Source organism: Leptinotarsa decemlineata, unplaced genomic scaffold, assembly GCF_025532065.1.
Source record: "Leptinotarsa decemlineata unplaced genomic scaffold, Ldec_3_MD MMD2_P_RNA_scaffold_7, whole genome shotgun sequence".
Taxonomy (NCBI): Eukaryota; Metazoa; Arthropoda; class Insecta; order Coleoptera; family Chrysomelidae; genus Leptinotarsa; species Leptinotarsa decemlineata.
This window is the reverse complement of record NW_027412534.1, coordinates 1,236,761-1,257,466: the sequence shown is the minus strand read 5'-3', so window position 1 is coordinate 1,257,466 and position 20,706 is coordinate 1,236,761. Positions and strand designations below refer to the sequence as shown.

The window sequence follows — 20,706 nt, the reverse complement described above, 5'->3', positions numbered from 1 at the left end:
TATATTCATCTATATCAACTTCTGATAGATATTCATAAAAATGAATCAACTTTAAACAGAAATTGTGATTTCCACGATCATGAGACTAGAGAATGTGATTCGTTGGGGGACAGCAGATTCAGACTGAAAAAGTCAAGTAAAAACTCTATCAGTGTCAACTTATACAATATTTTACCTCCCCATGTCAAAATGTTAAATCAATAATTGTTCAAAAAGTATGTGAAACATCTATTGATTTCAAATTGTGTTCAATCTACTGACGAATATATAGCTGTCCCATCCAGAGAAACACAAATAAACGGCGAAACAGTATAATCTTACTTTTTTATCGACCTTTTTTGGGTAATTGTTACCTTCCACAATCTGAAAAAATATAAAAATTATAATGGAGAACTTTATACAAGTGTAGAAGGGCAAACTTTTTAGTTTACCCCGATAAATTACTGCGTAAAAATCAAAGTATTTTTCACAAAGAAAAGTCTTCTATTTATCAGTAACTTGTCTTATTTAACAATTCTGCCTATCAAAAAAATTATTAAGAAATAATACTTATCTTTTACGTTTCGGAGGTCAAAGTCTGCCTCCGTCTTCAGAAATGGATTAAAAATTCGAATATATTCGCAGTTATTCCTTTTTTGATTGCTTATTTCTTTACTTCTTCGACAGATGTTAAAGAAGTTTTGAAATATGAAATTATGTATTGAACATTGGTTCAAAGTGTGTGTATTTTCTATAATGTTATCCAATTTGGTACTGAAGAGCCTTAGGGCAAGTCTCTTAAGGCGGAACATCGGTGTATACCAGTGAGGATGGCAGTGTTCTATGTAAGTGCAATTTGTTACCATTCATTTAACGTAGAACTCATGTGAATGATATCTGATTTTTATTCCACAACGAATGTTTGAAATACAAACTTAGTAGAGAAAAGTATCTTCTGTATAATTCAGTATTCATATAGAAGTATTTGTTTCGAAAGAATTTAATTACTTTCGTATAATTCAATGTTTATATGAAAGTAGCTATTTCAGGAGGACTTTCTTTCAGTTTGTGTCTGAAAGTTACTTCTTTGCATGATCTACACATCCATGTATAGTTACTTCCTTCTTTTCTTTGGAAGACTCCCTCATCCTTCTTTTTTTTGTATCAAGATGGAGTAGTAGAAAGCCAAAAACTTTCTTTCAATCAAAATCAAAATCAAAAATCAAAAAATCTTTATTTCCGTAGACCTAGGGAAGGCATGGAAAAAGTCACATAAATCAGTACAATTACAATGAGGTCACAATCATAAAACAACATAATTATAAGATATACTATATAACATTATGACCATAAAAGGGATACAAAAATTAAAATTTAAAATTCCAAATCAGACTGAAAAAATTCATCAAGCGAATAAAATACCTTTTCACATAATAGTTTCCGAACTTTTTGTTTAAAGAGCTTTACACTAGTTATTTTTTTAATGGATATTGGGGGCTTGTTGTACAGTTTTATTGACATGATATGAGGTCCATTAGTGACCTTGGCTAACTTATGACTAGGAATTAAAATGTTATAGTTTTTTCTCAGGGTGAAGCCCGAAAGAAGACATGTATCATCTCTGTTCTGAAACTTGGAGCAATTTGATTTAACGTAAATTACGCAATTAAGAATATACATGCAAGTAACATCCCTTCGTTCAGATACTAATATCAAAATACTTCCAGCTGATAAAGGTAATGCCACAGTGATAATGGATACCCTCGATTATGAAAATAAATTATCTCAGTTGATTTCGAACACAACATACCGAACACATAATATAACAAAAAACGTTTACAAAAAACTAAAGGATGATCCAACAAAATCAATTGAACAAAAAATTTATAGAACATTGGCTAAATATAAAGACATGCTAACCAAAACAGAACGCACTCAACTAATTTGTCATTTTAGTAAACCTCCTCATTTCTATGGATTACCAAAAATACATAAAGCTAATCTTCCTTTAGGAACAATTGTAAGTTCCATTGCATCTCCCTGTCAGAAATTAGCAAGATACCTTTTGGAAATTTTGAAACCAATTTCAGGAAACAGTAATAGTTTCCTAAAAAATACAACCCATTTCATAGATAAACTTAAAGACATAACACTCAGTGATGGTGATGTTCTGATGAGATTTGATGTTGAAAGTCTTTTCACGAATGTTCCTGTTGATAAAACTCTTCAAATTGTCAAATCCAGGTTGGCACATGACTCAACTTTAAAACATCGAACGAAGTTGGATGTTAATTCTATATTAGAACTACAATATAGAGATGATTTCTATCAACAAGAATTTGGCATTGCTATGGGTTCCCCTTTATCTCCCATCTCAAGTAACATATATATGGAGTATTTTGAAGAATCTTTTGTTGAAACTTATCAGAATGGTCCCAAAATTTGGTGAAGATACTTTGACGATATTTTTGCTGTTTGGAATAGAAACAATGATGACCTGAATATTTTTTGAATTATATCAACAAGCGGGAGCCGACAATAAAATTCACAATAGAGATTGAACAAGATTGTCGACTCCCATTCCTTGATGTAATGTTGGAGAAGTCATCAGATCAACTAGATACAAATATTCATCGGAAGAAAACACATACAAATAGATATCTCCAATATACATCAAATCATCATGCGAGTGTTAAAAAAGGTATAATAAATTGCCTTTACAAAAGAGCTAAAATGATATGCAATTCAACCGAAAATCTCGATAAAGAAATATCATTAATTAAATCTGTTTTGAAAGATAACGCTTATCCAGATTCTTTCATAAATTCAACGATAAATTCAATAGAAAATAAAGAGTCAATTAAAAACCAAACGAACATACAAACATCTTCACAAATTCAACAACATCCAACTAAACAATTACCGACTCAACATCCAACGACACCTTTTACAACTAACGTTATACCTTACATTCCAAGACTATCTGAAAAAATAAGACGAATTGGAAATAGATATGATGTTAGACTACTTTCAAAACAAAAAATACACTGAGATCTATACTCACACATACAAAACCCAACAATACTGAAGAAAAAACAAAAACTTGTATTTATAAAATACCTTGTTCTTGTAGTAAAAGTTACATTGGTGAAACCTCAAGACCATTGAGAGTGCGTGAGAATGAACATCGAGATTATATAAAAAATAGACAATTGACAGGATCAAAATTATCACAACACATTTTAAAATCAGACGGTGAACATCGGGTGGAATGGAATAGGACAAGAAAGATTACCAATGAGCCTCATTCTAAGAGACGTAAGCTAAAAGAATCAGCGTATATTCTCATGTCTGGAGAGAATTGTATCTCGAATAGCTCTTTAGAAATAGACCGTACCTGACTACCCATCTTGAAGAAAACTTTGGATAGTGGCGAAATGGCAACAAACTGATATCGGAGAGTACCTTGTATTACATCGAATGTTTCAGTTGTCAATCAACAACATTGACATAATTTCATATTTCAAAACTTCTTTGACATCTGTCGAAGAAGTAAAGGAATAAGCTATCAAAAAAGGAATGACTGCGTATATATTCGATTTTTTTTTTATCCATTCCTGAAGACGGAGGCAGATTTCGGCCTCCGAAACGTAAAAGATAAGTATTATTTCTTAATAATTTTTTTGATAGGCAAAATTGTTAAATACGACAAGTTACTGATAAATAGATTTTTCTTTGTGAAAAATACTTTGATTTATACGCAGTAACTTATCGGGGTAAACTAAAAAGTTTGCCCTTCTACACTTGTATAAAGTTCTCCATTATAATTTTTATATTTTATCAGATTGTGGAAGGTAACAATTACCCAAAAAAGGTCGATAAATAACTGATTTTTTCCTCCACAAAAAATGACTTTCGTCGAATAGTATTATATTCATTCTTGAGTAATAATGTACGTGTGTATATGTGACTTATCTTATTTGTTTCTGTAAAGATCAATAAATATTTCTCTCCACTATTTACCTATCAAGTATTGTTGTCAAAAACATACGTATCCAGGTCAGCTGTCTGGCTACAACCCTGATCACATGCCAGTACTTCTAAGTGAGACTGAATAACTGAAAGTAGCACCTTTCTGTACTTTCCTATTGAAAACTAGAAAAAATGGAAAGGAACGGCACCCAATGGTTGTACTTCACCAAATGAATGGTTCACAGGCAGCCAATACACGATTTTGTGTTTATTACCACGTTCCACTTATTATAAATAAAAAATGCTAGATATATTTGTAATGATATAATAAAGGATGAAAGATAGCAGATACAATGACAATTGTCTTCAATTCGAAATCGATGCAAACATTTTAGACCATCCGCCGTTGTAGTCTGCGATATTCTGTCACAAACAATTTTCTAAAAAGAAGTACACATCTCATATTCCTGATTCAACCACTTATCATACCGGATTATTTCCAAGCTAGGCCTCTTGAAACGATCTACAACCAAAAGTTTCTTCAAGATATTTTCACAGTCCTTGCTTACGTAAGAAGGGATCCGAAATTTGCCATGAAGCACTCGTTCTTTTAGCACTTGTAGTGTTGAACCGCCAAAGGGTAAAGTTCCCGTCACAAGCACGAATAATATAACTCCCAGTGACCAAACATCCACTTCGGGTCCATCATATTTTATGCCCATCAATATCTCGGGTGCTGTATAATGTGGACTACCGCAAAATGTAGCTAATTTGTATCCTGGGGTGAATTCACTTGATAGTCCGAAGTCGGCAACTTTTATGTTCATTTCGGTATCCAACAATATGTTGCTATCTTTCAAGTCCCGGTGAACGATCCCCTTCTCGTGGCAGTAGTCCACCGCAGAGACAATTTGTATAAACTTCGCTCTGGCTTTCGACTCTTCCATCCTACCGTGGCGTTCAAGATATTTAAATAAGTCTCCTCCTGAGACGTATTCCATAACAATGCGAAAAGTTTTTTTCGTTTCAATCACATGAAACCATTTTACTATGTTCGGATGGTCTAACATTCTCATTATTCTAGCTTCTCTATACAATTTCTGCATCGAATCAGACGTTAAGTAGAGTCTTGTCGAAAACCTTGATCGCCACTTTCCTACCGGTGGGTTTGTGGATGGCTAGATTGACTTCTGCAAAGGCTCCCTTGCCAATGATCTCGAGTGATTTGTATTTGTCAATTCTTAGATCCTTCCTTTTCATCGAGTCTTTGCCTTTCTTAGTCGATTCGTCTTCCGTCCCATTTCTACGAAGTGAAGAAAAATGCCTAAATAAACTACAAGTACACTTCATTTCGAGATTCACTTATACTTTCGTATGTACGACTTTCTCTTGAACAAGAATCCTCTTTCCACAATGGACCAAATATTTCGTACTTATACACAAACTATAATTTCATTCACACAACTCGTTAATCATATAATGAATGGTACAAACACTAACTTCTCTACTGTATGTACACTGTTGCAAATTATAGTTTCGGGCCACGGGAACCACTTTTTAAAAAGACTTTATTTAGATTTACAGACTTTATTGTACAGAAGTTACTCTGACAATCGTACTAACAGAACTGACTCCTCCTTCAAGATGGCTAGCTTTTATAAGTTTATTATAACTTAGTCAGCATTTGATGAATAAGCATAAAGGAGGGTTTTATATACATAACTCCTCCATCCCTAAGATGAAAATAATACGTTAACATTATTTTCATCAACATTTTCTAAATGAATGTTTTCTTGTTTATTTTTCCTTTTAAAACATTTGAATTTGTTCTTATATTTGGAATATAAAATAAAATATGTAATAAGTATTATAACTATGAATATACAAATATACATTAAAGTATAAGAAGTGCTGTCTTCTTCTAAGGCTTCTAGTCGATGTAATTGGGTTTTTTCAGCAAGGTCCTGAAGTCGGGTTAGTTCGTCGAGGTTTACTCTTTCAGGAACTTTCATAGGGTTATTCTCAGGATGTAGCTGAATAGTATCTATTTCGGGTAACTGTAGAGGGTTTCCTTGAACGGAAGTGGCGTCGTTGGAATAAACTTCGCCTCTAACAGTGAGGTTACATTTATGTGGGATATGGATCAACTGTGGTTGTCTGATATTTTCGTATCCATGCTCCTTACAATTTTTCTCAATCATGATCTTATCAATGGGAATAATAATCATGTAGGCATCGTTGACAGGTTCTATTATGTCCTGGTCTAATTGAATTTGAATCGTCTGGCATTGATGATCGGTTTTACCAATTAGTAATTTCGGTAAACAATCTTCTTTTGAAATTTGGTTGTCAACATGGTATATGCAGGTATTTTCAATTCTCGTACAGGGTTCATCTTCATAATGATGGTAAGTCGAGTTAAGAATTATATAGGGTTTTAAAGGAACGATAGCTTGGTTGAGTATTGGAATTGGGAACAAATGGAAGTAATCATAAACATTTTCAAGAAGTATCGGAAAATGAATTGCAAATATAATAATTCCATTTTTATAATTATTAAAAGGTCTATTTGGCATTTGACTAGTAGAAGGTGTAGGATTTCTAAAGTTAGTTTGTTGAAAATTTTGTAAGTGTGAATAATTTTGTACAGGGAAATTACTATAATTTGATTTTATTTGTTTTGGTGGGTGTTGTTTTTGAACGTTAGTGCTTGAGCGGTTCTGAAAAACCATATTTTGTGTTTGTCTAAAATTTTCATCTTCCAAAACTAAATTCATTGCTTCTTCAAGGCTATCTGGTTTTTGAACAATTACTTTATCTTGTAATCTAATAGTTAAATTTCTCATAAATACTTTCAAAGACTGTGATTGATATTGACGAATATATATCGCTTTAGTCTGTGGGTCTACAGCGGCAATAGAATTAATTTTAAAGATTAATTTACTTCTCAGTACTTGTATTCTTTTCGCAAAATCGAGGGGGTGTTCGTTTCTATTAGGGACAAGTGTAAAAAGTTGTTGTTCAAGGTTATCTAAATTTTGTCTATCACCAAATGTATTTCTTAATTCATTTCTTATTAAAATCCATGTGTTTAATTCTGTTCTTGCACCAATCAATAATTGTGCTCTATCTCTGAGTTTACCAATAATAATACTCAAGATACACTGATTTAGTGTATCGTCAGCGCTATAATATTTATTATGAAATTTGTCAATTGCATTTATAAAAATTTCGAGGGTGTCTGGAGATCCATCATACAAAGGTATGGTGTCAGAATAAATTTTAAATAAAGTATAATTAATTTCGGTGGACATATTTGAAACGGATAGAGAGACAAGCGACTGTACTAAATCTTCAATTTCAGGTTCGGTCATGTATTATTGTCGCGATCTTATCGGAAAAGATTACTCAGCGAATCTATTCAAGATAAGAGTTTGCTTTCTTCATTTATTCAGAAAAGAATCACGGTAATAATATTGCGAAGTTTATCACAAGAATATTTCTGAAGCGTCGTTGTGTGTGTGTGAAATGAATACTCTCTTTATATCAGCGTGTGATATAAATAGATTATTTTCTGTCTATTAAGCATATGATATAAGTAGCAGCAAGTTATTCTTTAGCTTCTTTGTTTTACTATTTAGTGAACACTATGCATTTATTGTTTGCTATGAGTGAGGAAAGAGAAAAATGATTTGAATGTATGAAATTTTGATTCGGCGTTTTTCACTTAATTGCTTCAATTTAAATCGGTATTTAAATTGTCTTTCTTAATCTACGTGACTTCTATAGTCCTGTCACCAATTTCAATTGCTATAAGAGAAAATGATGTCTGTTTTCGTTTTTTGATTATAATAATCACTTTTCCGAAACTTCCACAAATATTTACGATAAAGATTTAAGGAAATTTTGGAATCAGGTAGGAAAACTCGACTTACCTCGATGGTGTGTCAGTATTCTTTCCTGGAGGACTGTAGTAGCTGAGTCTGACGATCCGGTCCTTTTTGTGGGTGGTTGGTGGACGAAGCTGGTTTTTTGTAGTGGACAAACAGTTGGTACTGAAGAAAATTCAGGATCGATTTTCTTCCACTATCCTACAATCGACTGCGCCAATTATAGTTTCGGGCCACGGGAACCACTTTTTAAAAAGACTTTATTTAGATTTACAGACTTTATTGTACAGAAGTTACTCTGACAATCGTACTAACAGAACTGACTCCTCCTTCAAGATGGCTAGCTTTTATAAGTTTATTATAACTTAGTCAGCATTTGATGAATAAGCATAAAGGAGGGTTTTATATACATAACTTGCACTAAAATGAATCTTATCAAGAACGCCAAAGTTATATACGACCAACTACCTGAAACTAGGTAGTGGATACCTAGCTGCACAGGTATTTGGAAGTAGGTAAGTAATACATTCTTCAGTATGTTGATTGAAAATCTTATTACCAAAAATTTTTGCATAATTCACAGATATGGAATGAAACTGGATCAAACCGAATTATGTAAGTTCCGTAAGAGAAAAAAATTGTAAAAAATCGTTTGAATGATTTCTCAATGTCATGAAATACTGCTCAGAAAATTTTATCATTATAGTATTGATGAAACAACTCATAAGTGGAAAAAGTCAAATTGCTAATATGCCTACTTCATTATCAACTGCAGCTATAGTTCGTTCAGTATTGTCTGAGATTAAAAGGATTTCAAGAATGCAAACATGTCGCTACATCAAAGAAAGCAACATAATAGTCTTAAGCAAATATCACTTCAGTTCACCCACAAAATCATTGAGATATGTCTACCCTCTATATCCCTTGAGGACGCCACTAACGAGCCATTAAAATAGGGATATGTGACAAAGAACGCGAAAACTTCGACAAAGAATGTGAAAATACCGCCAGAAGAACCGTTCCATGTTTTTCCTGATATAACGTTTAAGATAATATTAATAGGCGTCGAACTGAATGGTACAAACACTAACTTCTCTACTGTATGTACACTGTTGCACTAAAATGAATCTTATCAAGAACGCCAGAGTTATATACGACCAACTACCTGAAACTAGGTAGTGGATACCTAGCTGCACAGGTATTTGGAAGTAGGTAAGTAATACATTCTTCAGTATGTTGATTGAAAATCTTATTACTGAAAATTTTTGCATAATTCACAGGAATGGAATGAAACTGGATCAAACCGAATTATGTAAATTCCGTAAGAGAAAAAAATTGTAAAAAATCGTTTGAATGATTTCTCAATGTCATGAAATACTGCTCAGAAAATTTTATCATTATAGTATTGATGAAACAACTCATAAGTAGTAAAAGTCAAATTGCTAAAATGCCTATTTCATTATCAACTGCAGCTATAGTTCGTTCAGTATTGTCTGAGAGTAAAAGGATTTCAAGAATGCAAACATGTCGCTACATCAAAGAAAGCAACATAATAGTCTTAAGCAAATATCACTTCAATTCATCCACAAAATCATTGAGATATGTCTACCCTCTATATCCCTTGAGGACGCCACTAACGAGCCATTGAAATAGGGATATGCGACAAAGAACGCGAAAACTTCGACAAAGAATGTGAAAATACCGCCAGAAGAACCGTTCCATGTTTTTCCTGATATAACGTTTAAGATAATATTAATAGGCGTCGAACTGGGGGTATTAATATAAAGTTTTCGTGTACCACTGAAACCTCTGGAGACACCCTACATTTTGTTTTATGAGAGATAGGACATTGGCAGATCAAGATCTTCAGATGATATGGTGCTGCAGGTTTTTCCGGATTTTCCTGCAGCTGAAAAAGCAAATGCGCCACTGGAATCAATGTAGTCGCCCCGGATCGCCAATTAATTCTTATTGTTGTTTTTATCTTTTGTCATTTTTGTCGTTTAAGTGGTACATGGAACAGATAAATATATTTTCCATTGATATATTATGTATGATGAGGAGATAATTAAAATATGGTGAAAACTAATTTTGTTTAAATATTTCATTTCGGGAAGGACAATTTAAATTTGAAATAGTTTTTTATTATTTAGAATTGTTACCTTCTGCAGATCTATAGAATAATCACATGTAGAAAGGGCAAAAAGTTACTGCATTTGATAAATTAGCTTTTTGGAAAGAAATCAAATTTGTCATCAACTTGAATTTGAAAAAATTTGCATATTGAAAAAAATATGTATCATCTGATGACGTTTTGAAGATATAGAGTCTTTTTTTTATCCAACCTATTTAACTCAAAACATTATAATTTGTAGTTATGATTCGTCTTTTGATGTAAATAAATTTTATATTATTATTATCATTAACACTGATAATATCAAATTGATCGTGGGTATGATAATGAAGATGAATAAAGTATTCGAAACATCACCAGATAAGTATACGAATAGAATAGATTTCCGCGGTTAAAAATTTGAACATCTGATTTCGATTCGAACCACGTTCAAAATTTTGCGTTGTTCGGGGTTTCGGCTTCGACTCTGGCATTTTTATGAAGTAAAAAACTGTGACTGCACTAAAAGATACACTTTATATATTCTTGTTGGTTTAGAAATGAAGATTCATATTCCTTATTGAATTTTATAGTAGATTCAGAAACTATTTTATAGATTCAATGGGAATACTCACTTCAAATAAGACATTGCGATAATTTCAATCTGAAAAAAGTCTACACAGATTCGTTGAGTGATTCTTCGCTGGATGAATCAGTTTACTTAGGATTGATGACAACTGGAATGATTTTTTCTGATATTGAATCTATGCGATCATCCAAATCCCACATCTCTGCTTCGATTCTGATTATTCTGTGGATACATTTTTCCTAAACTTTTTGGTCGACTGTTTCCAGAGCACTGTATAGGTATTTCTTTATTTCACACAGCTTGAAGGTCTTATTGTTCCTTGCGATAAATCCTTTAACTTGAGCCCAAACCAACTCTATTGGATTCAATTCACAGAGATAAGGCGTCAACCGAAGAACCGACATTCTTTTAGTCTTCGCCATCTCATCGGTGACATACCAGATGAGTTTTGACTTATGACGTTTAGCCAAGTTGAGGAGCTCCGCTTTTAATATGGTCGATTCAAAAGGAATAGCTTCAATTTGTGACCACTCAGTAATATATTCTTTCTTCCAACACGACGTCAACAGCTTCTCAACTCGTATACTGTGGTAACTTGCGTTATCCATTACTATTACGGATCTCTGCGGAAGTTTTACAACTATGTTTTTAAACCATTCTTCGAATACTGTGGCATCCATTTCTTGATGATAATCCCCATTTTTCTTCGATTCAAACACCATCAATCCATCTTTCACCAATCCGTCACTGCTGTCTATGTGAGTTATGATAAGACAGCGACCTTTTCCAACTAGAATTTTCAAACCAGTGGACCAACCTTCTATAAAGGCTTGTCTTTCACTTTTGATGTTCTGATTTTGCCAAACCTTCAAGACGGTATGACCCTCATGTACCCATGTTTCATCCAAATAAAAAATAGATTTATCTAGTGCTCTGGCTGTCTTTATTTCTCTTGAATAGTTTCTTCTCCATTCTACATATCTGATTTTTCTATTGACATGCTCTTTCTATCTTCCTTTCCAAAAGTGAAATTCAGCTCATGTCATATCTTCCAAAATCGAGTTTTTCTTAAATCAGGAAAAAACTGTCTTCACGAATAACTGAAAAAACTTTATGTAATGTAGGCATTTCGTTTTTTATGTAATAAGAATGTACTGTTCTCCTAATAGATTTCTTCCCTTCTTCATCGATAACCAAACATTTTCTACCAATGGATACTCTCGGCACGAAAAAGTTGTTGTTTTCCTTCAGTTCCATGAGAATTCTAAAAATTGTCGATTTATTGACACCGGTCATACTCGCGCATTTTTGCACTACTTCCTCCTTACTTTTTTTTTCGGGCGGATATTGTATTCTTAAAGAATTATATACATTCATAACAATTGTTTTTCATTTTCATCAAGCTCCCGGAGAATTCTGCAATAATGTTAATATTTTAGATATAATTTTCATAGGATTTTGGGCCCAATATGGAATATAGTGAGGAAATCTTAAATCTAGCTTTTCCTAATATGACTAATAACCAGTCCGTGCAAAGCTTATTGTTAAATCATCTGAAAATGGAATTTTTAACAGGTGATGATCGACTGTATTGTCAAACATGCGCCAAACTAACTGACTGTTATAAGGAAATAAGTATAGGTGAGGCACCAGTCAATCTAATAATAACACTGATAATCTTCAAACAAGACTCAACCCTTGACAGAAGCAAGAAACTCTTTCAAAGTTTCGAAATAGATGAACATTTGAATCTAGCAGACCACTATTATAATATTCATGCAGTCATTGTTGACTGTGGTTCTGGCGTTGAATTTGGTCATTATTACGCCTTGGTCAAAGAAGAAATGGACTGGTTTAAGTTTGACGATAGTCGTGTCACGAAGTGTTCTGATGATGCATTGAATTTATTGGAGCCTCTGGAGACACCCTACATTTTGTTTTATAAGAGGGAGAAAATTGGTAAATCAAGATCTTCAGATGATGTGGCCTTGTATAAAGTTCTCCATTATAATTTTTATATTTTTTCAGATTGTGGAAGGTAACAATCACCCAAAAAAGGTCGATAAAAAACTGATTTTTTCCTCCACAAAAAATGACTTTCGTTGAATAGTATAATAATCATTCTTGAGTAATAATGTAAGTGTGTATATGTGACTTATCTTATTTGTATCTGTAAAAATCAATAAATATTTCTTGCCACTCTTTACCTATCAAGTATTGTTGTCAAAAACAAACGTATCCAGGTCAGCTGTCTGGCTACAACCCTGATCACATGCCAGTACTTTTGAGTGAGACTGAATAACTGAAAGTAGCACCTTTCTGTACTTTCCTATTGAAAACTAGAAAAAATGGAAAGGAACGGCACCCAATGGTTGTACTTCACCAAATGAATGGTTCACAGGCAGCCAATACACGATTTTGTGTTTATTACCACGTTCCACTTATTAGAAATAAAAAATGCTAGATATACTTGTAATGATATAATAAAGGATGAAAGATAGCAGATACAATGACAATTGTCTTCAATTCGAAATCGATGCAAACATTTTAGACCATCCGCCGTTGTAGTCTGCGATATTCTGTCACAAACAATTTTCTAAAAAGAAGTACACATCTCATATTCCTGATTCAACCACTTATCATACCGGATTATTTTCAAGCTAGGCCTCTTGAAACGATCTACAACCAAAAGTTTCTTCAAGATATTTTCACAGTCCATGCTTACGTAAGAAGGGATCCGAAATTTGCCATGAAGCACTCGTTCTTTTAGCACTTGTAGTGTTGATCCGCCAAAGGGTAAAGTTCCCGTCACAAGCACGAATAATATAACTCCCAGTGACCAAACATCCACTTCGGGTCCATCATATTTTATGCCCATCAATATCTCGGGTGCTGTGTAATGTGGACTACCGCAAAATGTAGCCAATTTGTATCCTGGGGTGAATTCACTTGATAGTCCGAAGTCGGCAACTTTTATGTTCATTTCGCTATCCAACAATATGTTGCTATCTTTCAAGTCCCGGTGGACGATCCCCTTCTCGTGGCAGTACTCCACCGCAGAAACAATTTGTATAAACTTCGCTCTGGCTTTCGACTCTTCCATCCTACCGTGGCGTTCAAGATATTTAAATAAGTCTCCTCCTGAGACGTATTCCATAACAATGCGAAAAGTTTTTTTCGTTTCAATCACATGGAACAATTTTACTATGTTCGGATGGTCTAACATTCTCATTATTCTAGCTTCTCTATACAATTTCTGCATCGAATCGGACGTAAGTAGAGTCTTGTCGAAGACCTTGATTGCCACTTTCCTACCGGTGGGTTTGTGGATGGCTAGATTGACTTCTGCAAAGGCTCCCTTGCCAATGATCTCGAGTGATTTGTATTTGTCAATTGTTAGATCCTTTCTTTTCATCGAGTCTTTGCCTTTCTTAGTCGATTCGTCTTCCGTCCCATTTCTACGAAGTGAAGAAAAATGCCTAAATAAACTCCAAGTACACTTCATTTCGAGATTCACTAATACTTTCGCATGTACTACTTTCTCTTGAACAAAAATCCTCTTTCCACAATGGACCAAATATTTCGTACTTATACACAAACTATAATTTCATTCACACAACTCGTTAATCATATAATGAATGGTACAAACACTAACTCCTCTACTGTATGTACACTGTTGCACTAAAATGAATCTTATCAAAAACGCCAGAGTTATATACGACCAACTACCTGAAACTAGGTAGTGGATACCTATCTGCACAGGTATCTGTAAGTAGGTAAGTAATACATTCTTCAGTATGTTGATTGAAAATCTTATAACCGAAAATTTTTGCATAATTCACAGGAATAGAATGAAACTGGATCAAACCGAATTATGTAAATTCCGTAAGAGAAAAAAATTGTAAAAAATCGTTTGAATGATTTCTCAATGTCATGAAATATTTCTCAGATATTTTAGTATTGATGAAACAACTCATAAGTGGTAAAAGTCAAATTGCTAAAATGCCTATTTCATTATCAACTGCAGCTATAGTTCGTTCAGTATTGTCTGAGATTAAAAGGATTTCAAGAATGCAAACATGTCGCTACATCAAAGAAAGCAACATAATAGTCTTAAGCAAATATCACTTCAATTCACCCACAAAATCATTGAGATATGTCTACCCTCTATATCCCTTGAGGACGCCACTAACGAGCCATTAAAATAGGGATATGTGACAAAGAACGCGAAAACTTCGACAAAGAATGTGAAAATACCGCCAGAAGAAGCGTTCCATGTTTTTTCTGATATAAAGTTTCAGATAATATTAATAGGCGTCGAACTGGGGGTATTAATATAAAGTTTTCATGTACCACTGAAACCTCTGGAGACACCCTACATTTTGTTTTATGAGAGATAGGACATTGGCAGATCAAGATCTTCAGATGATATGGTGCTGCAGGTTTTTCCGGATTTTCCTGCAGCTGAAAAAGCAAATGCGCCACTGGAATCAATGTAGTCGCCCCGGAACGCCAATTAATTCTTATTGTTGTTTTTATCTTTTGTCATTTTTGTCGTTTAAGTGGTACATTGAACAGATAAATATATTTTCCATTGATATATTATGTATGATGGGGAGATAATTAAAATATGATGAAAACTAATTTTGTTTAAACAAAATTAGTTTTCACAATTCATATTTGAAATAGTTTTTTATTATTTGGAATTGTTACCTTCTGCAGATCTATAGAATAATCACATGTAGAAAGGGCAAAAAGTTACTGCATTTGATAAATTAGCTTTTTGGAAAGAAATCAAATTTGTCATCAACTTGAATTTGAAAAAATTTGCATATTGAAAGAAATATGTATCATCTGATGACGTTTTGAAGACATAGAGTCTTTTTTTTATCCAACCTATTTAACTCAAAACTTTATAATTCGTAGGTATGATTCGTCTTTTGATGTAAATAAATTTTATATTATTATTATCATTAACACTGATAATATCAAATTGATCGTGGGTATGATAATGAAGATGGATAAAGTATTCGAAACATCACCAGATAAGTATACGAATAGAATAGATTTCCGCGGTTAAAAATTTGAACATCTGATTTCGATTCGAACCACGTTCAAAATTTTGCGTTGTTCGGGGTTTCGGCTTCGACTCTGGCATTTTCATGAAGTAAAAAACTGTGACTGCACTAAGAGATACACTTTATATATTCTTGTTGGTTTGGAAATGAAGATTCATATTCCTTATTGAATTTTATAGTTGATTCAGAAACTATTTTATAGATTCAATGGGAATACTTACTTCGAATAAGACATTGCGATAATTTCAATCTGAAAAAAGTCTACACAGATTCGTTGAGTGATTCTTCACTGGATGAATCAGTTTAATTAGGATTGATGACAACTGGAATAATTTTTTCTGATATTGAATCTATGCGATCATCCAAATCCCACATCTCTGCTTCGATTCTGATTATTCTGTGGATACATTTTTCCTAAACTTTTTGGTCGACTGTTTCCAGAGCACTGTATAGGTATTTCTTTATTTCACACAGCTTGAAGGTCTTATTGTTCCTTGCGATAAATCCTTTAACTTGAGCCCAAACCAACTCTATTGGATTCAATTCACAGAGATAAGGCGCCAACCGAAGAACCGACATTCTTTTAGTCTTCGCCATCTCATCGGTGACATACCAGATGAATTTTGACTTATGACGTTTAGCCAAGTTGGGGAGCTCCGCTTTTAATATGGTCGATTCAAAAGGAATAGCTTCCATTTGTGACCACTCAGTAATATCTGCTTTCTTCCAACACGACGTCGACAGCTTCTCAACTCGTATACTGTGGTAACTTGCGTTATCCATTACTATTACGAATCTCTGCGGAAGTTTTACAACTATGTTTTTAAACCATTCTTCGAATACTGTGGCATCCATTTCTTGATGATAATCCCCATTTTTCTTTGATTCAAACACCATCAATCCATCTTTCACGAATCCGTCACTGCTGTCTATGTGAGTTATGATAAGACAGCGACCTTTTCCAACTAGAATTTTCAAACCAGTGGACCAACCTTCTATAAAGGCTTGTCTTCCACTTTTGATGTTCTGATCTTGCAAACCTTCAAGACGGTATGACCCTTATTGACCCATGTTTCATCCAAATAAAAAATAGATTTATCTAGTGCTCTGGCTTTCTTTATTTCTCTTGAATAGTTTCTTCTCCATTCTACATATCTGATTTTTCTATTGACATGCTCTTTCTATTTTCCTTTCCAAAAGTAAAATTCAGCTCATCTCATATCTTCCATAATCGAGTTTTTCTTAAATCAGGAAAAAACTGTCTTCACGAATAACTGAAAAAACTTTATGTAATGTAGGCATTTCGTTTTTTATGTAATGAGAGTGTACTGTTCTCCTAATAGAATTCTTCCCTTCTTCATCGATAACCAAACATTTTCTACCAATGGATACTCTCGGCACGAAAAAGTTGTTGTTTTCCTTCAGTTCCATGAGAATTTTAAAAATTGTCGATTTATTGACACCGGTCATACTCGCGCATTTTTGCACTACTTCCTCCTTACTTTTTTTTTCGGGCGGATATTGTATTCTAAAAGAATTATATACATTCATAACAATTGTTTTTCATTTTCATCAAGCTCCCGGAGAATTCTGCAATGATGTTAATATTTTAGATATAATTTTCATAGGATTTTGGGCCCGATATGGAATATAGTGATGAAATCTTAAATCTAGCTTTTCCTAATATGACAAATAACCAGTCCGTGCCAAGCTTATTGTTAAATCATCTGAAAATGGAATTTTTAACAGGTGATGATCGACTGTATTGTCAATCATGCACCAAACTAACATACTGTTATAAGACAACAAGTATAGCTGAGGCACCATTCAATCTAATAATAACACTGATGATCTTCAAACAAGACTCAACCCCTCACGGAAGCAAAAAACTCTTTCGAAATTTCGAAATAGATGAACATTTGAATCTAGCAGACCACTATTATAATATTCATGCAGTCATTGTTGACTGTGGTTCTGGCGTTGAATTTGGTCATTATTACTCCTTGGTCAAAGAAGAAATGGACTGGTTTAAGTTTGACGATAGTCGTGTAACGAAGTGTTCTGATGATGCATTGAATTTATTGGAGCCTCTGGAGACACCCTACATTTTGTTTTATAAGAGGGAGAAAATGGGTAAATCAAGATCTTCAGATGATGTGGCCTTGTATAAAGTTCTCCATTATAATATTTATATTTTTTCAGATTGTGGAAGGTAACAATTACCCAAAAAAGGTCGATAAAAAATTGATTTTTCCCTCCAAAAAAAATTATTTTGGTTGAATAGTATAATATTCATTCCTGAGTAATAATGTACGTGTGTATATGTGACTTATCTTATTTGTATCTGTAAAGATCAATGAATATTTCTCTCCACTCTTCACCTATCAAGTATTGTTTTCAAAAACAAACGTATCCAAGTCAGCTGCCTGGCTACAACTCTGATCACATGCCAGTACTTTTGAGTAAGACTGAATAACTGAAAGTAGGACTTTCCTCTACTTTTCTATTAAAAACTGGAAAAATAGGAAGAGGCATGCACGGATTGTACTTCACAAAAGGAATTGTTCACAGGCAGCCAACACATGATTTTGTTTTTATTACTACGTTCCACTTATTAGAAATAAAAATGCTAGATATACTTGTAATGATATAATAAAGGATGAAAGATAGCAGATACAATGACAATTGACTCCAATTCGAAATTGATGCAAATATTTTAGACCGTCCGCCTTTGTAGTCTGCGATATTCTGCCACTAACAATATTTGACTGTCAACCTGTTCGGTTATCTGCGGCCAAAATGAGTTCAGCACCGAACACGCCTGGTGATTCTTACCTCTACGTGAGATTGTACCTGGTCGGTCTATACATAGGACTCAAATTTCCATATTTCTAAAAAGAAGTACACGTCTCATATTCCTGATTCAACCACTTATCATACCGGATTATTTCCAAGCTAGTCCTTTTGAAACGATCTACAACCAAATGCTTCTTCAAGATATTTAGTATGATATTCATTCTTGAGTAATAATGTACGTGTGTATATGTGACTTATCTTATTTGTATGTGTAAAGATCAATAAATATTCCTCTCCACTCTTTATCTATCAAGTATTGTTGTAAAAAACAAATGTATCCAGGTCAGCTGTCTGGCTACAACCTTGATCACATGCCAGTACTTTTGAGTAAGACTGAATAACTGAAAGTAGCACTGTTCTGTACTTTCCTATTGATAACTAGAAAAAATGGAAAGGGACGGCACCCAATGGTTGTACTTCACCAAAAGAATGGTTCCCAGCAGCCAATACACGATTTTGTTTTTATTACTACGTTCCACTTATTAGAAATAAAAAATGCTAGATATACTTGTGATGATATAATAAAGGATGAAAATTCGAAATCGATGCAAATATTTTAGAACATCCGCCTTTGTAGTCTGCGATATTCTGTCACAAACAATATTTGACCGTCGACCTGTTCCGTTATCTGCGGCCAAAATGAGTTCAGCAACGAACACGCCTGGTGATTTTTACCTCTTGGAAAAGGCACGTGAGATTGTACCTGGTCGGTCTATACATAGGACTCAAGTCCCGGTGGACGATCCCCTTCTCGTGGCAGTACTCCACCGCAGAAACAATTTGTATAAACTTCGCTCCGGCTTCCGACTCTTCCATCCTACCGTGGCGTTCAAGATATTTAAATAAGTCCCCTCCCGAGACGTATTCCATAACAATGCGAAATGTTTTTTTAGTTTCAATCACATGAAACAATTTTACAATATTCGGATGGTCTAACATTCTCATTATTCTAGCTTCTCTATACAATTTCTGCATCGAAGCGGATGTAAGTTGAGTCTTGTCGAAGACCTTGATTGCCACTTTCCTACCGGTGGGTTTGTGGATGGCTAGATTGACTTCTGCAAAGGCTCCCTTGCCAATGATCTCGAGTGATTTGTATTTGTCAATTGTTAGATCCTTCCTTTTCATCGAGTCTATGCCTTTCTTAGTCGATTCGTCTGCCGTCTCATTTCTACGAAGTGAAGAAAAATGCCTAAATAGACTCCAAGTACACTTCATTTCGAGATTCACTTATACTTTCGTATGTACGACTTTCTCTTGAACAAGAATCCTCTTTCCACAATGGACCAAATATTTCGTACTTATACACAAACTATAAATTCATTCACACAACTCGTTGATCATATAATGAATGGTACAAACACTAACTCCTCTACTGTATGTACACTGTTGCACTAAAATGAATCTTATCAAAAACGCCAGAGTTATATACGACCAACTACCTGAAACTAGGTAGTGGATACCTATCTGCACAGGTATCTGGAAGTAGGTAAGTAATACATTCTTCAGTATGTTGATTGAAAATCTTATGACCGAAAATTTTTGCATTCTCTCCATTCTACATATCTGATTTTTCTATTGACATGCTTTCTATCTTCCTTTCCAAAAGTGAAATTCAGCTCATGTCATATCTTCCATAATCGAGTTTTTCTTATATCAGGAAAAAACTGTCCTCACGAATAACTGAAAAAACTTTATGTAATGTAGGCATTTCGTACTGTTCTCCTAATAGAATTTTTCCCTTCTTCATCGATAACCATACATTTTCTACCAATGGATACTCTCGGCTCGAAAAAGTTGTTTTCCTTCAGTTTCATGAGAATTCTGAAAATTGTCGATTTATTGACACCGGTCATACCCGCGCATTTTTGCACTACTTCCTCCTTACTTTTTTTTTCGGGCGGATATTGTATTCTTAAAGAATTATATACATTCATAACAATTGTTCTTCATTTTCATCAGGCTCCTGGAGAATTCTGAAATGATGTTAATATTTTAGATATAATTTTCATAGGATTTTGGGCCCAATATGGAATATAGTGAGGAAATCTTAAATCTAGCTTTTCCTAATATGACTAATAACCAGTCCGTGCAAAGCATATTGTTAAATCATCTGAAAATGGAATTTTCAACAGGTGATGATCGACTGTATTGTCAATCATGCGCCAAACTAACTGACTGTTATAAGGAAACAAGTATATCTGAGGCACCAGTCAATCAAATAATAAC

At 33.9% G+C, this 20,706-nt stretch overlaps 2 pseudogenes; both read right to left on the bottom strand.

The window, feature by feature from the left end:
- Window positions 1-4,391: 4,391 nt before the first annotated feature.
- Window positions 4,392-6,152, bottom strand: LOC141480238 (serine/threonine-protein kinase MARK2 pseudogene; annotated as a pseudogene).
- Window positions 6,153-13,139: 6,987 nt separating this feature from the next.
- Window positions 13,140-19,695, bottom strand: LOC141480237 (serine/threonine-protein kinase MARK2 pseudogene; annotated as a pseudogene).
- Between the last annotated feature and the right edge of the window lie 1,011 nt (window positions 19,696-20,706).